Source organism: Homalodisca vitripennis, chromosome 3 (genome assembly GCF_021130785.1).
Source record: "Homalodisca vitripennis isolate AUS2020 chromosome 3, UT_GWSS_2.1, whole genome shotgun sequence".
In the NCBI taxonomy this organism is placed as follows: Eukaryota; Metazoa; Arthropoda; class Insecta; order Hemiptera; family Cicadellidae; genus Homalodisca; species Homalodisca vitripennis.
Genome location: NC_060209.1, coordinates 205,006,733 through 205,029,820, shown reverse-complemented (window position 1 = coordinate 205,029,820; position 23,088 = coordinate 205,006,733).

Here is a 23,088-nt window from a genome sequence, read left to right as displayed (position 1 = left end):
AGATTGCGTATCAAGATTTTAAGGTCACATCAACGCCTCTTCAACCTTACATACAACAAATTTGGAAAATTTTGTTATCACAACCCACCAAAGAATGATTATAGCAATTGACCCATTTAGCTGTCATTGATTTACCAACAAAGCTATGTTTGACAATAATATTTCTATTTTTACTAAGAACGTTTAATATAATTGGGATCAATAAGTGGTGATTTTCAAAAAGCTGTTTACAAAAACGCCGATTTGTTATGTGGTTAGTGGTATGCTTCCCAAATTGAGATGAGTTTTATAGGCTCCCATTATGATGTGGATTAAGAAAGATTATTAGAGAATCTTAATTCAGTCACCAGATTTACACATCGTCTTATGTGTATGTACATGAGCGATTTTTGTCTAGCACAATTCATTAATTTCGTTTATCCACGCATTTTTTCATTGAGATTCTGGTTTTTTTTTCAATTAAAACAGCTTATTAGAAATTAGAAGCCTACTATGAACAGTTTATCTAAACAGCTATAGAATTCGGTTAATGGCCCTTGCTTCATTCGTGAGTTACAATAATTAGTTAACAAATATTGCCCCTCAAATTAATATTTAAACCAGTAATTGTACGTGATTTTCTAAGACATGTTTCCAAAACACTAAAGTGAGGACATAGGATACCCTCACATTCATATCTACTATATATCATTGAAGTATTAACTATATATGTATAGTTATACAATCATAACACAAAATAATATTACAACTTCCATTTTTAATAAGAACCAAAAACTATTAATAATACTTAACAATAATAATTTATAAATAAATAATAAGAATATTTTAGAAATAAATAATATATATGGTGTTTTATCTCACTCACACACAATTTCAATTATGTGTTATAGACTTGTCCAAACACTTTCGAATAATTGTGTCTCTGGACATGAAACATTAAACTGCCTATTCATTATTATTATTAAAGTGCCTATTCATATTTACCTGTATATGTAAAATTATGTGGAACTAAGGAATACAGTATAGAGTTCAACCATCGTTTCGTAGGGTCTGATGGTTGAAACTGAAGGCTTAATAAGTCTTGAGTGAACTCACTGGTTGGATGTAAGAGCTCTAGTACTTTACAAATTATTGTGAAAATCTGTGAACATACATTTAATATTAGAGTAAAAAAATAATAAAAGTTGGTTACTACTCCATTGAGGAATTCCGGGACTGGAGGAGAAATGATAAATCAACACCTCTTCTACCGACCTGAATTGATACAAATTTATACTTGTATACCTATGTAATGATACCATATTGTCTATTACTATTAGCTGTCTCAGATTTCCGCTATGTTCTCATATATTATTATTTTCACTGTTAATATTTGGGGAGATAAGTGAGAATTAGGTTATGTCATGTCAACACCTAGTGTAGCTATGGTGTTAAGGGATGATTCAATTTGAATGTTGAGTTTTGCTCCAGTTCAACTTCCTCTCAGTGTATCGTCTGGAATCTGATGCTGTCACAGACTTGACTCCTGGAATGTAGTCATTTTTGTCTAAAAATATCCAAAATGTGTGTGACAGCATCATATTTCAGACAATGAAAAATGAAATGAAATGAAGAATTGTTTATCTAAACAGGCAAAATTAGAGCCTCATGGCCCTTGCTTACACTTACCCTGTCTGAACAATAATTATTAACAAATATTAACCAAATTAATATTAACACTAATCTACTTTACTAAAGACATGAATGAAAACACTAAAAAATTATAAATATGATACTTCTAAATATATATATATATATTGAAGTATTAACTATATATGTATAGTTATACAATCATAACACAAAATAATATTACAACTTCCATTTTTAATAAGAACCAAAAACTATTAATAATACTTAACAATAATAATTTATAAATAAATAATAAGAATATTTTAGAAATAAATAATATATATGGTGTTTTATCTCACTCACACACAATTTCAATTATGTGTTATAGACTTGTCCAAACACTTTCGAATAATTGTGTCTCTGGACATGAAACATTAAACTGCCTATTCATTATTATTATTAAAGTGCCTATTCATATTTACCTGTATATGTAAAATTATGTGGAACTAAGGAATACAGTATAGAGTTCAACCATCGTTTCGTAGGGTCTGATGGTTGAAACTGAAGGCTTAATAAGTCTTGAGTGAACTCACTGGTTGGATGTAAGAGCTCTAGTACTTTACAAATTATTGTGAAAATCTGTGAACATACATTTAATATTAGAGTAAAAAAATAATAAAAGTTGGTTACTACTCCATTGAGGAATTCCGGGACTGGAGGAGAAATGATAAATCAACACCTCTTCTACCGACCTGAATTGATACAAATTTATACTTGTATACCTATGTAATGATACCATATTGTCTATTACTATTAGCTGTCTCAGATTTCCGCTATGTTCTCATATATTATTATTTTCACTGTTAATATTTGGGAGATAGTTAAGATTTAGGTCTGCCTCTTCATTATTATTATTAAAGTGCCTATTCATATTTACCTGTATATGTAAAATCATGTGGAACTAAGGAATACAGTATAGAGTTCAACCATCGTTTCGTAGGGTCTGATGGTTGAAACTGAAGGCTTAATAAGTCTTGAGTGGACTCACTGGTTGGATGTAAGAGCTCTAGTACTTTACAAATTATTGTGAAAATCTTTGAACATACATTTAATATTAGTGTAAAACATAAATAAAAGTTGGTTACTACTCCATTGAGGAATTCCTGGACTGGAGGAGAAATGATGAATCAACGCCTCTTCAACCGACCTGAATTAATACAAATTTATATTTGTATACCTATGTAATGATACCATATTGTCTATTACTATTAGCTGTCTCGGATTTCCGCTATGTTCTCATATATTATTATTTTCACTGTTAATATTTGGGAGATAAGTGAGAATTAGGTTATGTCATGTCAACACCTAGTGTAGCTATGGTGTTAAGGGATGATTCAATTTGAATGTTGAGTTTTGCTCCAGCTCAACTTCCTCTCAGTGTATCGTCTGGAATCTGATGCTGTCACAGACTTGACTCCTGGAATGTAGTCATTTTTGTCTAAAAATATCCAAAATGTGTGTGACAGCATCATATTTCAGACAATGAAAAATGAAATGAAATGAAGAATTGTTTATCTAAACAGGCAAAATTAGAGCCTCATGGCCCTTGCTTACACTTACCCTGTCTGAACAATAATTATTAACAAATATTAACCAAATTAATATTAACACTAATCTACTTTACTAAAGACATGAATCAAAACACTAAAAAATTATAAATATGATACTTCTAAATATATATATATATATATATATATATATATATATATTGAAGTATTAACTATATATGTATAGTTATACAATCATAACACAAAATAATATTACAACTTCCATTTTTAATAAGAACCAAAAACTATTAATAATACTTAACAATAATAATTTATAAATAAATAATAAGAATATTTTAGAAATAAATAATATATATGGTGTTTTATCTCACTCACACACAATTTCAATTATGTGTTATAGACTTGTCCAAACACTTTCGAATAATTGTGTCTCTGGACATGAAACATTAAACTGCCTATTCATTATTATTATTAAAGTGCCTATTCATATTTACCTGTATATGTAAAATTATGTGGAACTAAGGAATACAGTATAGAGTTCAACCATCGTTTCGTAGGGTCTGATGGTTGAAACTGAAGGCTTAATAAGTCTTGAGTGAACTCACTGGTTGGATGTAAGAGCTCTAGTACTTTACAAATTATTGTGAAAATCTGTGAACATACATTTAATATTAGAGTAAAAAAATAATAAAAGTTGGTTACTACTCCATTGAGGAATTCCGGGACTGGAGGAGAAATGATAAATCAACACCTCTTCTACCGACCTGAATTGATACAAATTTATACTTGTATACCTATGTAATGATACCATATTGTCTATTACTATTAGCTGTCTCAGATTTCCGCTATGTTCTCATATATTATTATTTTCACTGTTAATATTTGGGAGATAGTTAAGATTTAGGTCTGCCTCTTCATTATTATTATTAAAGTGCCTATTCATATTTACCTGTATATGTAAAATCATGTGGAACTAAGGAATACAGTATAGAGTTCAACCATCGTTTCGTAGGGTCTGATGGTTGAAACTGAAGGCTTAATAAGTCTTGAGTGGACTCACTGGTTGGATGTAAGAGCTCTAGTACTTTACAAATTATTGTGAAAATCTTTGAACATACATTTAATATTAGTGTAAAACATAAATAAAAGTTGGTTACTACTCCATTGAGGAATTCCTGGACTGGAGGAGAAATGATGAATCAACGCCTCTTCAACCGACCTGAATTAATACAAATTTATATTTGTATACCTATGTAATGATACCATATTGTCTATTACTATTAGCTGTCTCGGATTTCCGCTATGTTCTCATATATTATTATTTTCACTGTTAATATTTGGGAGATAAGTGAGAATTAGGTTATGTCATGTCAACACCTAGTGTAGCTATGGTGTTAAGGGATGATTCAATTTGAATGTTGAGTTTTGCTCCAGCTCAACTTCCTCTCAGTGTATCGTCTGGAATCTGATGCTGTCACAGACTTGACTCCTGGAATGTAGTCATTTTTGTCTAAAAATATCCAAAATGTGTGTGACAGCATCATATTTCAGACAATGAAAAATGAAATGAAATGAAGAATTGTTTATCTAAACAGGCAAAATTAGAGCCTCATGGCCCTTGCTTACACTTACCCTGTCTGAACAATAATTATTAACAAATATTAACCAAATTAATATTAACACTAATCTACTTTACTAAAGACATGAATGAAAACACTAAAAAATTATAAATATGATACTTCTAAATATATATATATATATATATATATATATATATATATATTGAAGTATTAACTATATATGTATAGTTATACAATCATAACACAAAATAATATTACAACTTCCATTTTTAATAAGAACCAAAAACTATTAATAATACTTAACAATAATAATTTATAAATAAATAATAAGAATATTTTAGAAATAAATAATATATATGGTGTTTTATCTCACTCACACACAATTTCAATTATGTGTTATAGACTTGTCCAAACACTTTCGAATAATTGTGTCTCTGGACATGAAACATTAAACTGCCTATTCATTATTATTATTAAAGTGCCTATTCATATTTACCTGTATATGTAAAATTATGTGGAACTAAGGAATACAGTATAGAGTTCAACCATCGTTTCGTAGGGTCTGATGGTTGAAACTGAAGGCTTAATAAGTCTTGAGTGAACTCACTGGTTGGATGTAAGAGCTCTAGTACTTTACAAATTATTGTGAAAATCTGTGAACATACATTTAATATTAGAGTAAAAAAATAATAAAAGTTGGTTACTACTCCATTGAGGAATTCCGGGACTGGAGGAGAAATGATAAATCAACACCTCTTCTACCGACCTGAATTGATACAAATTTATACTTGTATACCTATGTAATGATACCATATTGTCTATTACTATTAGCTGTCTCAGATTTCCGCTATGTTCTCATATATTATTATTTTCACTGTTAATATTTGGGAGATAGTTAAGATTTAGGTCTGCCTCTTCATTATTATTATTAAAGTGCCTATTCATATTTACCTGTATATGTAAAATCATGTGGAACTAAGGAATACAGTATAGAGTTCAACCATCGTTTCGTAGGGTCTGATGGTTGAAACTGAAGGCTTAATAAGTCTTGAGTGGACTCACTGGTTGGATGTAAGAGCTCTAGTACTTTACAAATTATTGTGAAAATCTTTGAACATACATTTAATATTAGTGTAAAAACATAAATAAAAGTTGGTTACTACTCCATTGAGGAATTCCTGGACTGGAGGAGAAATGATGAATCAACGCCTCTTCAACCGACCTGAATTAATACAAATTTATATTTGTATACCTATGTAATGATACTATATTGTCTATTACTATTAGCTGTCTCGGATTTCCGCTATGTTCTCATATATTATTATTTTCACTGTTAATATTTGGGAGATAAGTGAGAATTAGGTTATGTCATGTCAACACCTAGTGTAGCTATGGTGTTAAGGGATGATTCAATTTGAATGTTGAGTTTTGCTCCAGCTCAACTTCCTCTCAGTGTATCGTCTGGAATCTGATGCTGTCACAGACTTGACTCCTGGAATGTAGTCATTTTTGTCTAAAAATATCCAAAATGTGTGTGACAGCATCATATTTCAGACAATGAAAAATGAAATGAAATGAAGAATTGTTTATCTAAACAGGCAAAATTAGAGCCTCATGGCCCTTGCTTACACTTACCCTGTCTGAACAATAATTATTAACAAATATTAACCAAATTAATATTAACACTAATCTACTTTACTAAAGACATGAATCAAAAACACTAAAAAATTATAAATATGATACTTCTAAATATATATATATATATATATATATATATATATATATATATATATATATATTGAAGTATTAACTATATATGTATAGTTATTCAATCATAACACAAAATAATATTACAACTTCCATTTTTAATAAGAACCAAAAACTATTAATAATACTTAACAATAATAATTTATAAATAAATAATAAGAATATTTTAGAAATAAATAATATATATGGTGTTTTATCTCACTCACACACAATTTCAATTATGTGTTATAGACTTGTCCAAACACTTTCGAATAATTGTGTCTCTGGACATGAAACATTAAACTGCCTATTCATTATTATTATTAAAGTGCCTATTCATATTTACCTGTATATGTAAAATTATGTGGAACTAAGGAATACAGTATAGAGTTCAACCATCGTTTCGTAGGGTCTGATGGTTGAAACTGAAGGCTTAATAAGTCTTGAGTGAACTCACTGGTTGGATGTAAGAGCTCTAGTACTTTACAAATTATTGTGAAAATCTGTGAACATACATTTAATATTAGAGTAAAAAAATAATAAAAGTTGGTTACTACTCCATTGAGGAATTCCGGGACTGGAGGAGAAATGATAAATCAACACCTCTTCTACCGACCTGAATTGATACAAATTTATACTTGTATACCTATGTAATGATACCATATTGTCTATTACTATTAGCTGTCTCAGATTTCCGCTATGTTCTCATATATTATTATTTTCACTGTTAATATTTGGGAGATAGTTAAGATTTAGGTCTGCCTCTTCATTATTATTATTAAAGTGCCTATTCATATTTACCTGTATATGTAAAATCATGTGGAACTAAGGAATACAGTATAGAGTTCAACCATCGTTTCGTAGGGTCTGATGGTTGAAACTGAAGGCTTAATAAGTCTTGAGTGGACTCACTGGTTGGATGTAAGAGCTCTAGTACTTTACAAATTATTGTGAAAATCTTTGAACATACATTTAATATTAGTGTAAAACATAAATAAAAGTTGGTTACTACTCCATTGAGGAATTCCTGGACTGGAGGAGAAATGATGAATCAACGCCTCTTCAACCGACCTGAATTAATACAAATTTATATTTGTATACCTATGTAATGATACCATATTGTCTATTACTATTAGCTGTCTCGGATTTCCGCTATGTTCTCATATATTATTATTTTCACTGTTAATATTTGGGAGATAAGTGAGAATTAGGTTATGTCATGTCAACACCTAGTGTAGCTATGGTGTTAAGGGATGATTCAATTTGAATGTTGAGTTTTGCTCCAGCTCAACTTCCTCTCAGTGTATCGTCTGGAATCTGATGCTGTCACAGACTTGACTCCTGGAATGTAGTCATTTTTGTCTAAAAATATCCAAAATGTGTGTGACAGCATCATATTTCAGACAATGAAAAATGAAATGAAATGAAGAATTGTTTATCTAAACAGGCAAAATTAGAGCCTCATGGCCCTTGCTTACACTTACCCTGTCTGAACAATAATTATTAACAAATATTAACCAAATTAATATTAACACTAATCTACTTTACTAAAGACATGAATGAAAACACTAAAAAATTATAAATATGATACTTCTAAATATATATATATATTGAAGTATTAACTATATATGTATAGTTATACAATCATAACACAAAATAATATTACAACTTCCATTTTTAATAAGAACCAAAAACTATTAATAATACTTAACAATAATAATTTATAAATAAATAATAAGAATATTTTAGAAATAAATAATATATATGGTGTTTTATCTCACTCACACACAATTTCAATTATGTGTTATAGACTTGTCCAAACACTTTCGAATAATTGTGTCTCTGGACATGAAACATTAAACTGCCTATTCATTATTATTATTAAAGTGCCTATTCATATTTACCTGTATATGTAAAATTATGTGGAACTAAGGAATACAGTATAGAGTTCAACCATCGTTTCGTAGGGTCTGATGGTTGAAACTGAAGGCTTAATAAGTCTTGAGTGAACTCACTGGTTGGATGTAAGAGCTCTAGTACTTTACAAATTATTGTGAAAATCTGTGAACATACATTTAATATTAGAGTAAAAAAATAATAAAAGTTGGTTACTACTCCATTGAGGAATTCCGGGACTGGAGGAGAAATGATAAATCAACACCTCTTCTACCGACCTGAATTGATACAAATTTATACTTGTATACCTATGTAATGATACCATATTGTCTATTACTATTAGCTGTCTCAGATTTCCGCTATGTTCTCATATATTATTATTTTCACTGTTAATATTTGGGAGATAGTTAAGATTTAGGTCTGCCTCTTCATTATTATTATTAAAGTGCCTATTCATATTTACCTGTATATGTAAAATCATGTGGAACTAAGGAATACAGTATAGAGTTCAACCATCGTTTCGTAGGGTCTGATGGTTGAAACTGAAGGCTTAATAAGTCTTGAGTGGACTCACTGGTTGGATGTAAGAGCTCTAGTACTTTACAAATTATTGTGAAAATCTTTGAACATACATTTTATATTAGTGTAAAACATAAATAAAAGTTGGTTACTACTCGATTGAGGAATTCCTGGACTGGAGGAGAAATGATGAATCAACGCCTCTTCAACCGACCTGAATTAATACAAATTTATATTTGTATACCTATGTAATGATACTATATTGTCTATTACTATTAGCTGTCTCGGATTTCCGCTATGTTCTCATATATTATTATTTTCACTGTTAATATTTGGGAGATAAGTGAGAATTAGGTTATGTCATGTCAACACCTAGTGTAGCTATGGTGTTAAGGGATGATTCAATTTGAATGTTGAGTTTTGCTCCAGTTCAACTTCCTCTCAGTGTATCGTCTGGAATCTGATGCTGTCACAGACTTGACTCCTGGAATGTAGTCATTTTTGTCTAAAAATATCCAAAATGTGTGTGACAGCATCATATTTCAGACAATGAAAAATGAAATGAAATGAAGAATTGTTTATCTAAACAGGCAAAATTAGAGCCTCATGGCCCTTGCTTACACTTACCCTGTCTGAACAATAATTATTAACAAATATTAACCAAATTAATATTAACACTAATCTACTTTACTAAAGACATGAATCAAAACACTAAAAAATTATAAATATGATACTTCTAAATATATATATATATATATATATATATATATTGAAGTATTAACTATATATGTATAGTTATACAATCATAACACAAAATAATATTACAACTTCCATTTTTAATAAGAACCAAAAAACTATTAATAATACTTAACAATAATAATTTATAAATAAATAATAAGAATATTTTAGAAATAAATAATATATATGGTGTTTTATCTCACTCACACACAATTTCAATTATGTGTTATAGACTTGTCCAAACACTTTCGAATAATTGTGTCTCTGGACATGAAACATTAAACTGCCTATTCATTATTATTATTAAAGTGCCTATTCATATTTACCTGTATATGTAAAATTATGTGGAACTAAGGAATACAGTATAGAGTTCAACCATCGTTTCGTAGGGTCTGATGGTTGAAACTGAAGGCTTAATAAGTCTTGAGTGAACTCACTGGTTGGATGTAAGAGCTCTAGTACTTTACAAATTATTGTGAAAATCTGTGAACATACATTTAATATTAGAGTAAAAAAATAATAAAAGTTGGTTACTACTCCATTGAGGAATTCCGGGACTGGAGGAGAAATGATAAATCAACACCTCTTCTACCGACCTGAATTGATACAAATTTATACTTGTATACCTATGTAATGATACAATATTGTCTATTACTATTAGCTGTCTCAGATTTCCGCTATGTTCTCATATATTATTATTTTCACTGTTAATATTTGGGAGATAGTTAAGATTTAGGTCTGCCTCTTCATTATTATTATTAAAGTGCCTATTCATATTTACCTGTATATGTAAAATCATGTGGAACTAAGGAATACAGTATAGAGTTCAACCATCGTTTCGTAGGGTCTGATGGTTGAAACTGAAGGCTTAATAAGTCTTGAGTGAACTCACTGGTTGGATGTAAGAGCTCTAGTACTTTACAAATTATTGTGAAAATCTGTGAACATACATTTAATATTAGAGTAAAAAAATAATAAAAGTTGGTTACTACTCCATTGAGGAATTCCGGGACTGGAGGAGAAATGATAAATCAACACCTCTTCTACCGACCTGAATTGATACAAATTTATACTTGTATACCTATGTAATGATACCATATTGTCTATTACTATTAGCTGTCTCAGATTTCCGCTATGTTCTCATATATTATTATTTTCACTGTTAATATTTGGGAGATAGTTAAGATTTAGGTCTGCCTCTTCATTATTATTATTAAAGTGCCTATTCATATTTACCTGTATATGTAAAATCATGTGGAACTAAGGAATACAGTATAGAGTTCAACCATCGTTTCGTAGGGTCTGATGGTTGAAACTGAAGGCTTAATAAGTCTTGAGTGGACTCACTGGTTGGATGTAAGAGCTCTAGTACTTTACAAATTATTGTGAAAATCTTTGAACATACATTTAATATTAGTGTAAAACATAAATAAAAGTTGGTTACTACTCCATTGAGGAATTCCTGGACTGGAGGAGAAATGATGAATCAACGCCTCTTCAACCGACCTGAATTAATACAAATTTATATTTGTATACCTATGTAATGATACTATATTGTCTATTACTATTAGCTGTCTCGGATTTCCGCTATGTTCTCATATATTATTATTTTCACTGTTAATATTTGGGAGATAAGTGAGAATTAGGTTATGTCATGTCAACACCTAGTGTAGCTATGGTGTTAAGGGATGATTCAATTTGAATGTTGAGTTTTGCTCCAGTTCAACTTCCTCTCAGTGTATCGTCTGGAATCTGATGCTGTCACAGACTTGACTCCTGGAATGTAGTCATTTTTGTCTAAAAATATCCAAAATGTGTGTGACTGCATCATATTTCAGACAATGAAAAATGAAATGAAATGAAGAATTGTTTATCTAAACAGGCAAAATTAGAGCCTCATGGCCCTTGCTTACACTTACCCTGTCCTCTGAACAATAATTATTAACAAATATTAACCAAATTAATATTAACACTAATCTACTTTACTAAAGACATGAATCAAAACACTAAAAAATTATAAATATGATACTTCTAAATATATATATATATATATATATATATATATATATATATATTGAAGTATTAACTATATATCCCATATATATACAGCCGGATGTGTAACTCACTCACTGACTGACACATAGGTAATACTAATTCTAACATACTTCTAGAAGTGATGGAAACGTGAAATTTTGCACGCACGTCGCACGTATCTTCAAACCTCCGGGAAAAGTCTGAAAACCGGAGTTTTTTACTTTTGAACCCCTCAAAAAAATTCCCGAACGGACCCCTGTTTTGCCCTTGCAGGCTTTCCTTTGAAGTCCTATAGCGGGCGAACCGTTGGAGCTAGCTTCGATCTGACGAAAAATTCATAATCAGGAATGAAGTGAACTACAAAAAAGGTCCAGTGACTTTTTGCTCTAACTCCATCGGTTCGGCCGCAAAACGCGATTACATTAAAATATTTTGAAATTTTCGCCTAAAAATTTACCTTTCGGGCTCGATAGCGGCTAAACGGTTGGTCGTAGCTCAAAACAAATTTTCAATGGGATTTAGCAAATTGCGTGATCTACAAAAAAGGCTAAGTAACATTTTGCCCTATCATCAACGGTTTGGCCGCATAACGCGTTTTAAAGTATTGATTTTCTAACTTTTACGTGAGATTTTGTTTTCTGGGTTTTGTTGCGGCCAAACTCCTAATTGTAGCACAGAATAAAAATTTGATTTTATTACTAATTAACGCGATCTACAAAAAAGGTCTAGTGACATTTTGCTCTATCTCCAATGGTTCGGCTGCAAAACGCGTTTGAAAGAAATTTTCTCTTTGAATTTTCTCAAATATTTTACTCCTGACTCGATTGCGACCGAACGACCAGCAATAGATCAGAAGTACTTCTGGTATATGTTACAAAATGAGGAGATCTACAATAAAGGTACTTTGCACTTTTCCCGTATCTTTAACGGTTGACCTGAAAATCAGAATAATATAAAATTAATAGATAGGGACGGATTGCTATTTTTACCGTGCAGACTTTTAGTAAATAATAAATAGCGGCCGAACTAGAGGTTAAATCAAAATTCTGAGGGCAGAACACCCAAAACAAATTATATTTCCTACAAGAAATGTCCAGTCACTTTTTATCATATCTTCAACGGTTAAGCGACAAAACGTTCTCAAAGTTAAAAGTTTGGTTCACCTTGTAAAATTCAGTCTGTCCCTATCTACTATATTTGAAATGCAGAGTCCGGCTGGCTAGCTCTGTACGGTACGTAACAGAGTACCTTAGGCCGTGTGAAACAGAGGCTGGTCTATTCGTAAATTCGTAGATAGGGACGGAGACACTTTTGAATACTGAAGACTTTAAATTGTTGGAGAACTACTACATTAGTCTTCCAGGTTAATTGTTTTTTTTAACTTGTGATCGTTGATTTGTTCACGGTAACGACTATGTCGTTTTATTGCGTTGCTAAGGGCTCTTTCCATCAAGGGAACGAGCAGTTGTTTCCGACGAGCAAAAACTCTCAGTGCACTGCGATTTCTGCTTGTGCCCTTGTGTGGAAGGCCCTTGGTTTGGAATTTTCTACTACGGCCATCGATACTATTCTTATCACTGGTGATCGTATTTACAATACATTGCGAGATGAGAATCGTATGGGTGGAAACCGGTACTTGAGCCCCGATGAACTTCCTGCGGAATTTTTCATCGAGGGACAGTCCGTTGCCGTTGCAGAAAATTCATTTGTTCATGATGCCCTATATCCCCTTTCTCGAGCAGATATGGACGACTGCGTTATGTCAATGTCTAGTGTTTTGGAGTGTCTGATGGCCGAGAACCTTGAAAGCAACGGATTTCTCTTCACTGGACAAACAGTTACAGTTGCTTTTTGGCGTTCTCAAGAACAGCTGTACCTGTTTGATCCTCATCCGGTGAATGAGGATAGAATTTATGATCTGGCTAATGAGAACAACAACCTGGCGCGACTCTTCCAGTGCGAGAGTTATCCTGCACTCGCCTCGTTATTGTTGTGTAACGCTGCTCTTGACGGAGCGATAAGACAGTTCACTATAACTCGGATGAGTTTTTACCAACCACAGGCCCACATCGTAATTGAACCTATCCCATCCGATTCTCCAACTTTTGACATCCTACCAAGGATAAGCAATACACCACCCAGAACACGCAGTGAAAACACTTATGATGATCCCAAACTTAAACAGAGCACTAGAGTGATTCTGTCTCCATTAAGATGTATAATGGACCGTAAGGCAATTGGGAGGCCTAAAAAGGTACGTCGTGGACGCCCTAAACGTCTTACAACAACAAGACTCGAGCAAGTGAGAGAGGCTAAAAGGAGACACGTTCAACGGAACCCAAAAATAAGCCGTGACGCAGTTCGCCGATATATTGAACAGCATCCTGAAGTCGAAAGGGAGGCTTCCCGGCGTTACAGTCAACATCATCCTGAGGCCCATAGAGCTGCTGTCCTTCGTTACAGCCAAAAGCATCCTGAGGTGCACAGAGAGGCTGTCCGCCGTTACGACCAACAGCATCCCGAAATAAACAGAGGAGCCGTACAACGTTATAGCGAACATCATCCTCAGGTAAACAGGGAGGCTGTTCGCCGTTACGAGGAACGAAACGTTGGCGCATGCCTGAATAGGGTTCAGTATTTTCGTTTGAGGAATCCTGGGCTGAGTGACCTTCGGCACCTGCCCATCTCACTAGCCCGACTTTGCATTGCCCACGGACCAATGGCGCATTGGAATGGTTCATTACTTTGTAATATAAACGCCTACAAACTAAAGAAAACTAGTCTCTGGAATGTGATGACGTTTTCATTTGCCCTCACTGCCAAGCACCTCTGTTCGAAGAAGAAGAGGATAGGAGGAAATGGTGTTGCGGCGAAGGGGCCTACAATGTAACGAAGTTCCCCCTCTCAATGCACCGTTCTATTCCAACCGCCGGTTTCTCGACAGAGCGCGTGCTTACAATGACCTCTTTGCTCTCTGTGCCCTGGAAATTTCAGGCGGATACCGGCACCCAAGTGGCCTATCCTTCTTCAAGATCGAAGGTAGGATGTACCACCAGGTGTACAGCTTGGACGCCCCCGGCCAAAGGTTCGTTACTGCGGGTGGGGACGTACAATTCGTAAACCGGTGCCGCCTGTATATTGACGACGGTGAAGAACGCAGGAACATAGCCATGACTAGATCGCTTGATGCCGACATAACTGACGCCATTACCAATCACTTGTATTCACTGAATCCACATGTTCGTGAATTTCGGCGTTTGAGTAATGAGCCCTCGATCAACGCACACCTGGAATTCCAGTTGACAAGTCGAGCTACTCATGGCAATGTTCTTGGTGACAGGCAAAGAGGTATTGAAGTGCACGCCGTGCTTAGTTGTGATGACGCAGTCACTGAGCCTCGTAGGCTCACCGTCTGGAAAGTGGGGGCTGGAAGACCTTCTACCATCGATCTCTTTAGTCCTCTGATGGAGCCCTTCCAGTACCCACTTCTCTATCCGCAAGGCACTTTGGGTTGGCACATCGGCATGCTGGATAATAACGGGAAAAAGCTTTCCCAATATAACTATTCACGTTGTCTCTTGCTCTCCAATCCTCGTTTTTCTTATCTTGGCCGTCTTTCTCAAGCGTGGCAGGTCGAGATGTTTGCGAGGTTTGAAGAGGAGAGACTTCGTTTCATAAAATATTCCCAGTCAAGGTCTTCAGCCCAAAATGCCATGCGGATAGGACAGCTGAATGAACTTCTTGATGCTCAACGTGATTGTCTGGCAGGAAGGCAGGTTCGGGATGACATAGCAGGAGACGAGACCGTCCAAGGTGAGGGTGGGGCGCAGCCTGGCAAAGTTTACCTCCCAAGTACGTTCACTGGTGGGCCCAGGTACATGAAGATCCATTACGAGAACGCGATGGCTCTCGTCACACGCCTGGGTTCACCAACGTACTTCCTCACATTCACGTACAGCGCGACTTGGGAGGAAAACAAGAGAGCATGTCCTCACGGCAGTGGACGCAGTGACCCTAGCACGGCTTGCAGAGTCTTCCAGATCAAACTCCTCGAGCTTCTACGAGATCTGCGGAGCGGAGCGATGTTCGGCTGCACGAACTATATCGTCTACGTCATCGAGATGCAAATGAGGGGCCTTCCTCACGCCCACATTGTGTTTAAGATTGACGGAGACGGTCCAGTACAAGCAGACGAAATCGACTCTGTAATCCGCGCGGACATCCCCTCGGAAGCAGAAGCCGGTGGAAGACTCAGGAAGTTGGTGTTGCAGCACATGATCCACGGTCCTTGTGGCACTGATCATCGCACCGACTTCCTGTGCTGGGACGCTGTGAAGGGTTACTGCACAAAGTTCTATCCTAAGCCTTCATGCCAGACAACCCACGTTAATGATAGAGGATTCGTTCAATACAGGCGGGACTATAGTAATACTGGTCAAATCAAGTCACGCAACAGGTCTGTTACTGTTCACGATGGATGGGTTGTTCCATATAACGCCGCACTACTGCTAAAGTATGAAGCACACATTAACTTGGAGCTTGCGTCTACCCGTCGCGTCATCAAGTATCTATTCAAATACCTGATGAAGGGTGGATCACTTCAAAACGTCACCGTCACTCCTTTGTGGCAACAAGAGGACGAGGTAGAACACTATGTAACTAAGAGAATGGTTGGTGCAAGCGACGCATGCTGGCGTCTCTTGGACTTCCCAATCTCAAAGTCAGAACCTACAGTTGAATGTCTACCCGTCCATCTTGAGGGTAAACAGCACGTCTGTTTTCGTCCCGGTGATCTCACCTCCGCGATAACTAGATCAAGCTCCAAGTTGTTATTGTATTTTAACAGACCTGTTGATGAAACTTTTGACAGTTTGACCTACCTGACATCTTTTGAAAAATACATAGTTCAAGACAAACGACCGAAAACTGAACCGTTATATGAACATCAAGACGGGAAACACTTCGTCACACCTCGCCAGCGTGGACGGAAGGTATGTAGGGTATTTTGGGTCTCGCCTAATCGTGGAGAACTCTACTACCTTCGTATGCTCCTCTTGTCAACACCTTGTCGCGGCTACTCCGACCTCCTGTCACGCGGTGGTCCTGATTGCCGTACGTTCCAGGAGGTTTGTCGTCAGCTCGGCTTGATTGAAGACGAGGATGAGTACCGCGAAGCGCTGCGAGAGGCTTCTGGGTTCATGGTCGCTTCGAGGCTTCGTTCCTTCTTCGTGCTCCTTTGCAATATGGGTGCTCCTGCAGCAATTCTGTGGGATTCCTTCCGTGACACCCTTTGCGAGGACCACTTGGAAAGGAGCCCACTTGACCCGGAAAGGGCGTATACACTCTCCTTAATCGATATCGATCGAAGTCTACGTCGGCAGGGATTGTCATTAGTGGATTGTGGTCTCCCGGACGTGCAGGATGACACGACGGAAGTGGGAAGGGAGCTGTTGGACTATGGCGAGAACCAACAGCGGGCCATTGTCGAGGAATGGGAACAAAAGCTCTCAGAAGACCAGAGACGCGTTCTGCAACACGTGCGTTCCCTTCTTGACAACCCCGGTGACCGCCGATCGTCAAGAGTAATCTTCCTCGATGGTCCCGGGGGATATGGCAAAACGTCACTTCTTCGTGTCATACTGGCACACGTGCGTAGTTGTCGTCAGATTGCACTGGCCGTCGCCAGCTCGGGCATCGCTGCAGGAAACATGCCTGGTGGTTCAACGGCACACAGCATGTTCCGGCTTCCGCTCGATCTGGGCGACGGGTCTGGCGTTTGGAACATTACCAACGGGTCCCAGCGCGCAGAACTGATCAGAGCTGCTCAGCTCATCGTCTTCGACGAGGCCCCGATGGCCCATCGCTACATCTTTGAGATCCTCGACCGCTCGCTTCGAGATCTCATGAACCGCGATGAGCCATTCGGAGGCAAGATCTTTCTGTGCTCTGGAGATTTCCGGCAGATCGCTCCGGTTGTTGTAAAGGCACGAACGGCAGATGCCGTCGCGTGCGTTTCTCTTCGGGCTTCGCGTCTGTGGCGACTGTTCCGCGTCTTCTCTCTGACGACACCGCACAGGACGAGCAGTTCCGTTGACTACTCTGAATTCCTTCTCGCAGTAGGCAACGGCACTGTTCCGTCCACAACTTTCGGGGAGGGTAGAGAGAGTGACACACTTATTCCCTTGGCCGAGGTGAGATATGTCACAGCATTAGAAGTCCTCATCTCTACAGTGTTTCCTCCCGACGTACTCCGCGATCCCGATCAGTGTGCTCGTCGTGCGATCCTCTCGACTCTGAACGTGAACGTCAGAGAGATCAACGACATAATATTGAACTCCGTAGACGGTCGCCTTCATGAGCTGCGAAGCGCCGACACTGTGGACAGGGAAAACGATGACAATCTTGCCGTAGAAGGCCCTCTACTGAACCAGGCTACAGGAAAGGGTGTTCCTGATCACGTGTTGCGACTTAAGATTGGCTCAGTGTGCCTCATCATGAGGAATCTTAATATCGCTGACGGCCTTGTAAACGGCACTAAGGTCATTGTGACGGCTATAACCAACCGGTTGATTACCGTCAGACGCCCTCACGACGCGCAACCTATCGGTATTCCTAGAATAATCTTTAGGTTCGCGATCGTTGAAGGTTCGCCGTTACTTGTCCGTCGACGTCAGTTTCCTCTGATGTTGGCATACGCGATGACCGGCCACAAGAGCCAAGGCCAGACAATAGATCAGGTCGGAGTCGATCTTCGCACTGACTGTTTCACTCATGGCCAGCTGTACGTCCTGCTCAGTAGAGTTCGATGTCCGGAAGATATCGTGGTCCTCGTCCGCCCCGAAAGGGTACACAATGAAGTCGCCTACGCGAAGAACATCGTGTACGGCGAACTTCTCCAGTGAACCGGATTGAAATTGGCAGTAGGCTAGGGGGCCTGCCCAAACAAAACTCCCCGTCGAGATTGACACTGGCAGTAGGCTAGGGGGCCTGCCCAAACAAAACTCCCCGTCGTTATTGACTAGGCAGTAGGCTAGGGGACCTGCCCAAACAAAACTCCCCGTCGTGATTGACTAGGCAGTAGGATAGGGGTCCTGCCCAAACAAAACTCCCCGTGGTGACTGAATAGGCAGTAGGCAATGGGACCTGCCAGAACAAAACTCCCCATTCTGATTGATGCGGCAGTAGGCTAGAGGGCCTGCCAAAACAAAACTCCTCGTCGATGTAAATAGTTTTCTGTATATATGTAAATATATGGTCTCTACGTTTGCCGGCCTCCCCGTGGCGAGACTGGATACGTCATGCTTGCATTTAAAGCGTTGACAAACTAACGGGCAAACAACAGTTTAAACAACAATAAGTTATTACCAAATCATTTGACACAAGTATATACACAACTAAATATGCAAATTTGCACACGATACGAGAGAACATCATTCACCAACGATAACTGTAATTCCGTTAATAATATATGGTCTTTGTGTTTGAGGGCCTCCCCGTGGCGAGACTGGATACTTCATGCTTGCATTTAAAGCATTGACAAACTAACGACCACACAACGGTTTCAACATCAAGTTATTACCAAATCATTTCACACAAGTATAAACACAACTAAATATGCACAAATGCGCACGACATGAAAGATCAACATTAACCAACAATTGATGTAATTCTGTCAATTAAATATGGTCTCCATGTTTGCCGGCCTCCCCGTGGCGAGACTGGATACGTCATGCTTGCTTTTAAAGCATTGACAAACTAACGGGCAAACAAAAGTTTCAACACCATTAAGTTACTACCAAATCATTTGACACAAGTATATACACTACTAAATATGCAAATTTGAACACGATATGAGAGAACATCATTGACCAACGATGACTGTAATTCCGTTAATAATATATGGTCTCCGTATTTAAGGGCCTCCACGTGGCGAGACCGGATACTTCATGCTTGCATTTAAAGTATTGACAAACTAACGAGCACACAACAGTTTCAACAACAATAATTTATTACCAAATCCTTTGACACAAGTATAAACAGAACTGAATATGAAAAGATGCGCACGAGCTGAAAGATCAATATTAACCAATGGTTTGACCGCTATCAGACCGAAATCTCAATTTTCACTTAAAAATTACATGAATTTCGCACGTAATTGCGTTTTACGGCCTAACCAAGGGAGATACAGCAACGTTAACCCCCCCCCTGGGAATTTCCTGGCATGACCTCATGTCATAATTTTACCAATCACCAAATCTCTTAAACCCTCCCCTGGGAAGTTCCTGGTATGACCAGATAACCCCCTGATGTCTTAACCCCCAGTAACATTAAACCCCCCCAGGGAATTTCCTGGCATGACCTCATGTCCAAATTTTAACAATCACCAAATCGCTCTTATTCCCGAATTTGCAAGCGTACATCAGATTTACCAATCACCAAATCTCTTAACGCCCCCCCCCCCGGGAACTACCTGGTATGACCAGATAACATCCTGAGTAAATTATACCCCCTGATGTCTTAACCCCTGGTAACATTAAACCCCCGGCAGGGAATTTCCTGGCATGACTACATAAACTCCTAAGCAATTTAAACCCCTACAAAACTTTAAAATACTGACTTATAGTCGGTGTTTTATTATATATACACTAAACAATTTACACCAGCTGACCAGTGCAGTCTTACCTACCCTATCAATAGATTCTAATTCTATGTAACTGTCCCCGAATTCCGCTTATCCCCGAATTTGCAAGCGTACATCATGGGGGCCTGGGGCATTGACAAACTAACAACTATAAACTGACCCGAAATTTGAATTTTCGCGTAAAAATTACAAGAATTTCGCTCGTAATCCCGTTTAAAAACGGCCTAACCAAGGGAGATACAGCAAAATACTATTTGAGCTTTTTTGTAGACCACGTTATGAACTAAATATTGTTTGATAATGCGTTTTCCCACGACAAAGGACAATGCAGGGGACACGTAACTTGAAAACTAGTCCGAATTTAACCAACAACCAAATCCCTCCTGTCCCCGAATTTTAAGAACTTACTTTGGGGGCCTTGGGGGCGTAGCCCCCAGCGAGCCGAAGGCGAGTCCTATATATATACAGCCGCATGTGATACTGACTGACTCACTGACTGACATATATATACAAATTCTAACATACATCTAGAAGTGCTGGAAACTTGAAATTTGGCATGCAGGTACCTTTTGCAATATGACCCGGAGGAAAAGTCTGAAAACCGGATATTTTTACTTTTTAACCCTTCAAAAAAATTAAAAAACCGGTTTGAAACTGGTTAAAAAACTGGTGTAGTTTTTTGCTTTAGAGCCGTCTAGCGAATAAACCGTTGGTCGTAGCTCAAATCTAATTTTTGAGGGGATTTAGCGAATTGTCTGATCTACAAAATAGGCACATTAGATTTTTTCCCACATCTCTACTGATCAACCCGTAAAAATGCTTCCAAACTCGAACATTTTGTCGAATTTTGGCAATTTTCGCTTGTAGACTTTTGTTTGAGGCTTCTGTAGTGTCTAAACCGTAGGTCGTAGCTCGGATCTGACGAAAAAAAAAACGCTAGTGTGGAGTGTGAAGCGATCTACAAAAAAGGTCCAGTGACTTTTTGCTCTATCTCCATTGGTTTGGCCGCAAAACGCGATTAAGTGAAAACATTTTGAAAATTTTGCCCAAAAAATTTTCCTTTCGGGCTCGATAGCGCCTAAACGGTTGGTCGTAGCTCAAAATACATTTTCAATGGGATTTAGTAAACGGCGTTGATCTACAAAAAAGGTCAAGTAACATATTGCCCTATCCCCAATGGTTTGGCCGCATTACGCGTTTTAAAGTATCGATTTTACAAGTTTTACGTGAGATATTGTTTTCTGGGCTCCGTTGCAGACAAAAATTTAGGTTTAGGCCAATTTAAAAAATTTGATTTTAATACAAAATAATGCGATCTACAAAAAAGGTTCTAGTGATCTGTTACCCTATCTTCCATGGTATAGCCGTTAAAAACGTGATTATGTTGAAAAATTTCACTTAAAAACTTACCTTCCGGGCTAGATTATGGCCGAACCGTTGGCCCTAGCTTAAATGTATAAAAATTTTTTGTAACTAGCTATTGATAGGATCTACAAATAAGGTTCAGCACCTTTATATCGTTTATCTTTCCGTAAGCCTGGTAAATGCTCTAAAAGGCAAATTCTTTGTCGTCAATTTTAGGGGGTTTAAATCTTGCAACTACAATTAGTGCGATTCATGCTGGTTCCAGATTGACCTTGTATTAATACGTTAACGAGTGACTAAAACCCCCCTACACATCGTGAGTTGGCTTGAGCGTTAGTGAAGCTTCAAAAGTAGATAGGGACAGAGTTATTACGTTCAGACACAACACCCTCTCAAATAGGCCCACGTGTGTCATAAACACTTGTAACATTAACCCCCCGGGAATTTGTTCATATGACCAGGCAATATCCTGACAAAATTAAACCCCCTGATGTCTTAACCCCCTTTCACATTCTGCCTGATAGTGGTTGAACGGTAGGTCGTAGATCGAATCCGAGGGCACAATCGAAAGATAAAATTAAATTTCCGACAGGAAAGGTCCAATTACTTTTTCCTCGTATCTCTAACGGTTAACCTGTAAAACGCCCTTTAAAGTCAAAACTTTGATTAAAACTGAAAAATTAAATAACATAGGTTCAAAATAATTCCGAATTCCGCTTATCCCCGAATTTGGCCAAACACCCGAAAGGGAGCCTGGGGTGTGTCATTAACCCCCAGTAACATTAACCCCCTCCCCGGGGATTTCCTGGTATGACCTGATAACCTCCTGAGTACATTGAACCCCCCTGATGTGTTAACCCCCCCGGTAACATTAAACCCCCCCTCAGGAATAACTAATCACCAAATCTCTTAACCCCCCTTGGGAAGTTCCTGGTATGACCAGATACCCCCTGATGTCTTAACCCTTGGTAACATTAAACCTCCCCCCAGGGAATTTCCTGGCATGACCTCATGTCCGAATTTTACTAATCACCAAAATCCCTCTTATCCCAGAATTTAAGGCACTTACTTTGGGGGCCTGGGGGCGTAGCCCCCAGCGAGCCGAAGGCGAGACCAGATTACATTAAAGTGCTGGAAACGTGAAATTTTGCACGCACGTCGCACCTATCTTCAAACCTCCGGGAAAAGTCTGAAAACCGGATTTTTTTACTTTTGAACCCCTCAAAAAAATTCCCGAACGGACCCCTGTTTTGCCCCCTCAGGCTTTCCTTTGAAGCCCTATAGCGGGCGAACCGTTGGAGCTAGCTTCGATCTGACGAAAAAATTCATAATCAGGAATGAAGTGAACTACAAAAAAGGTCTAGTGACTTTTTGCTCTAACTCCATCGGTTCG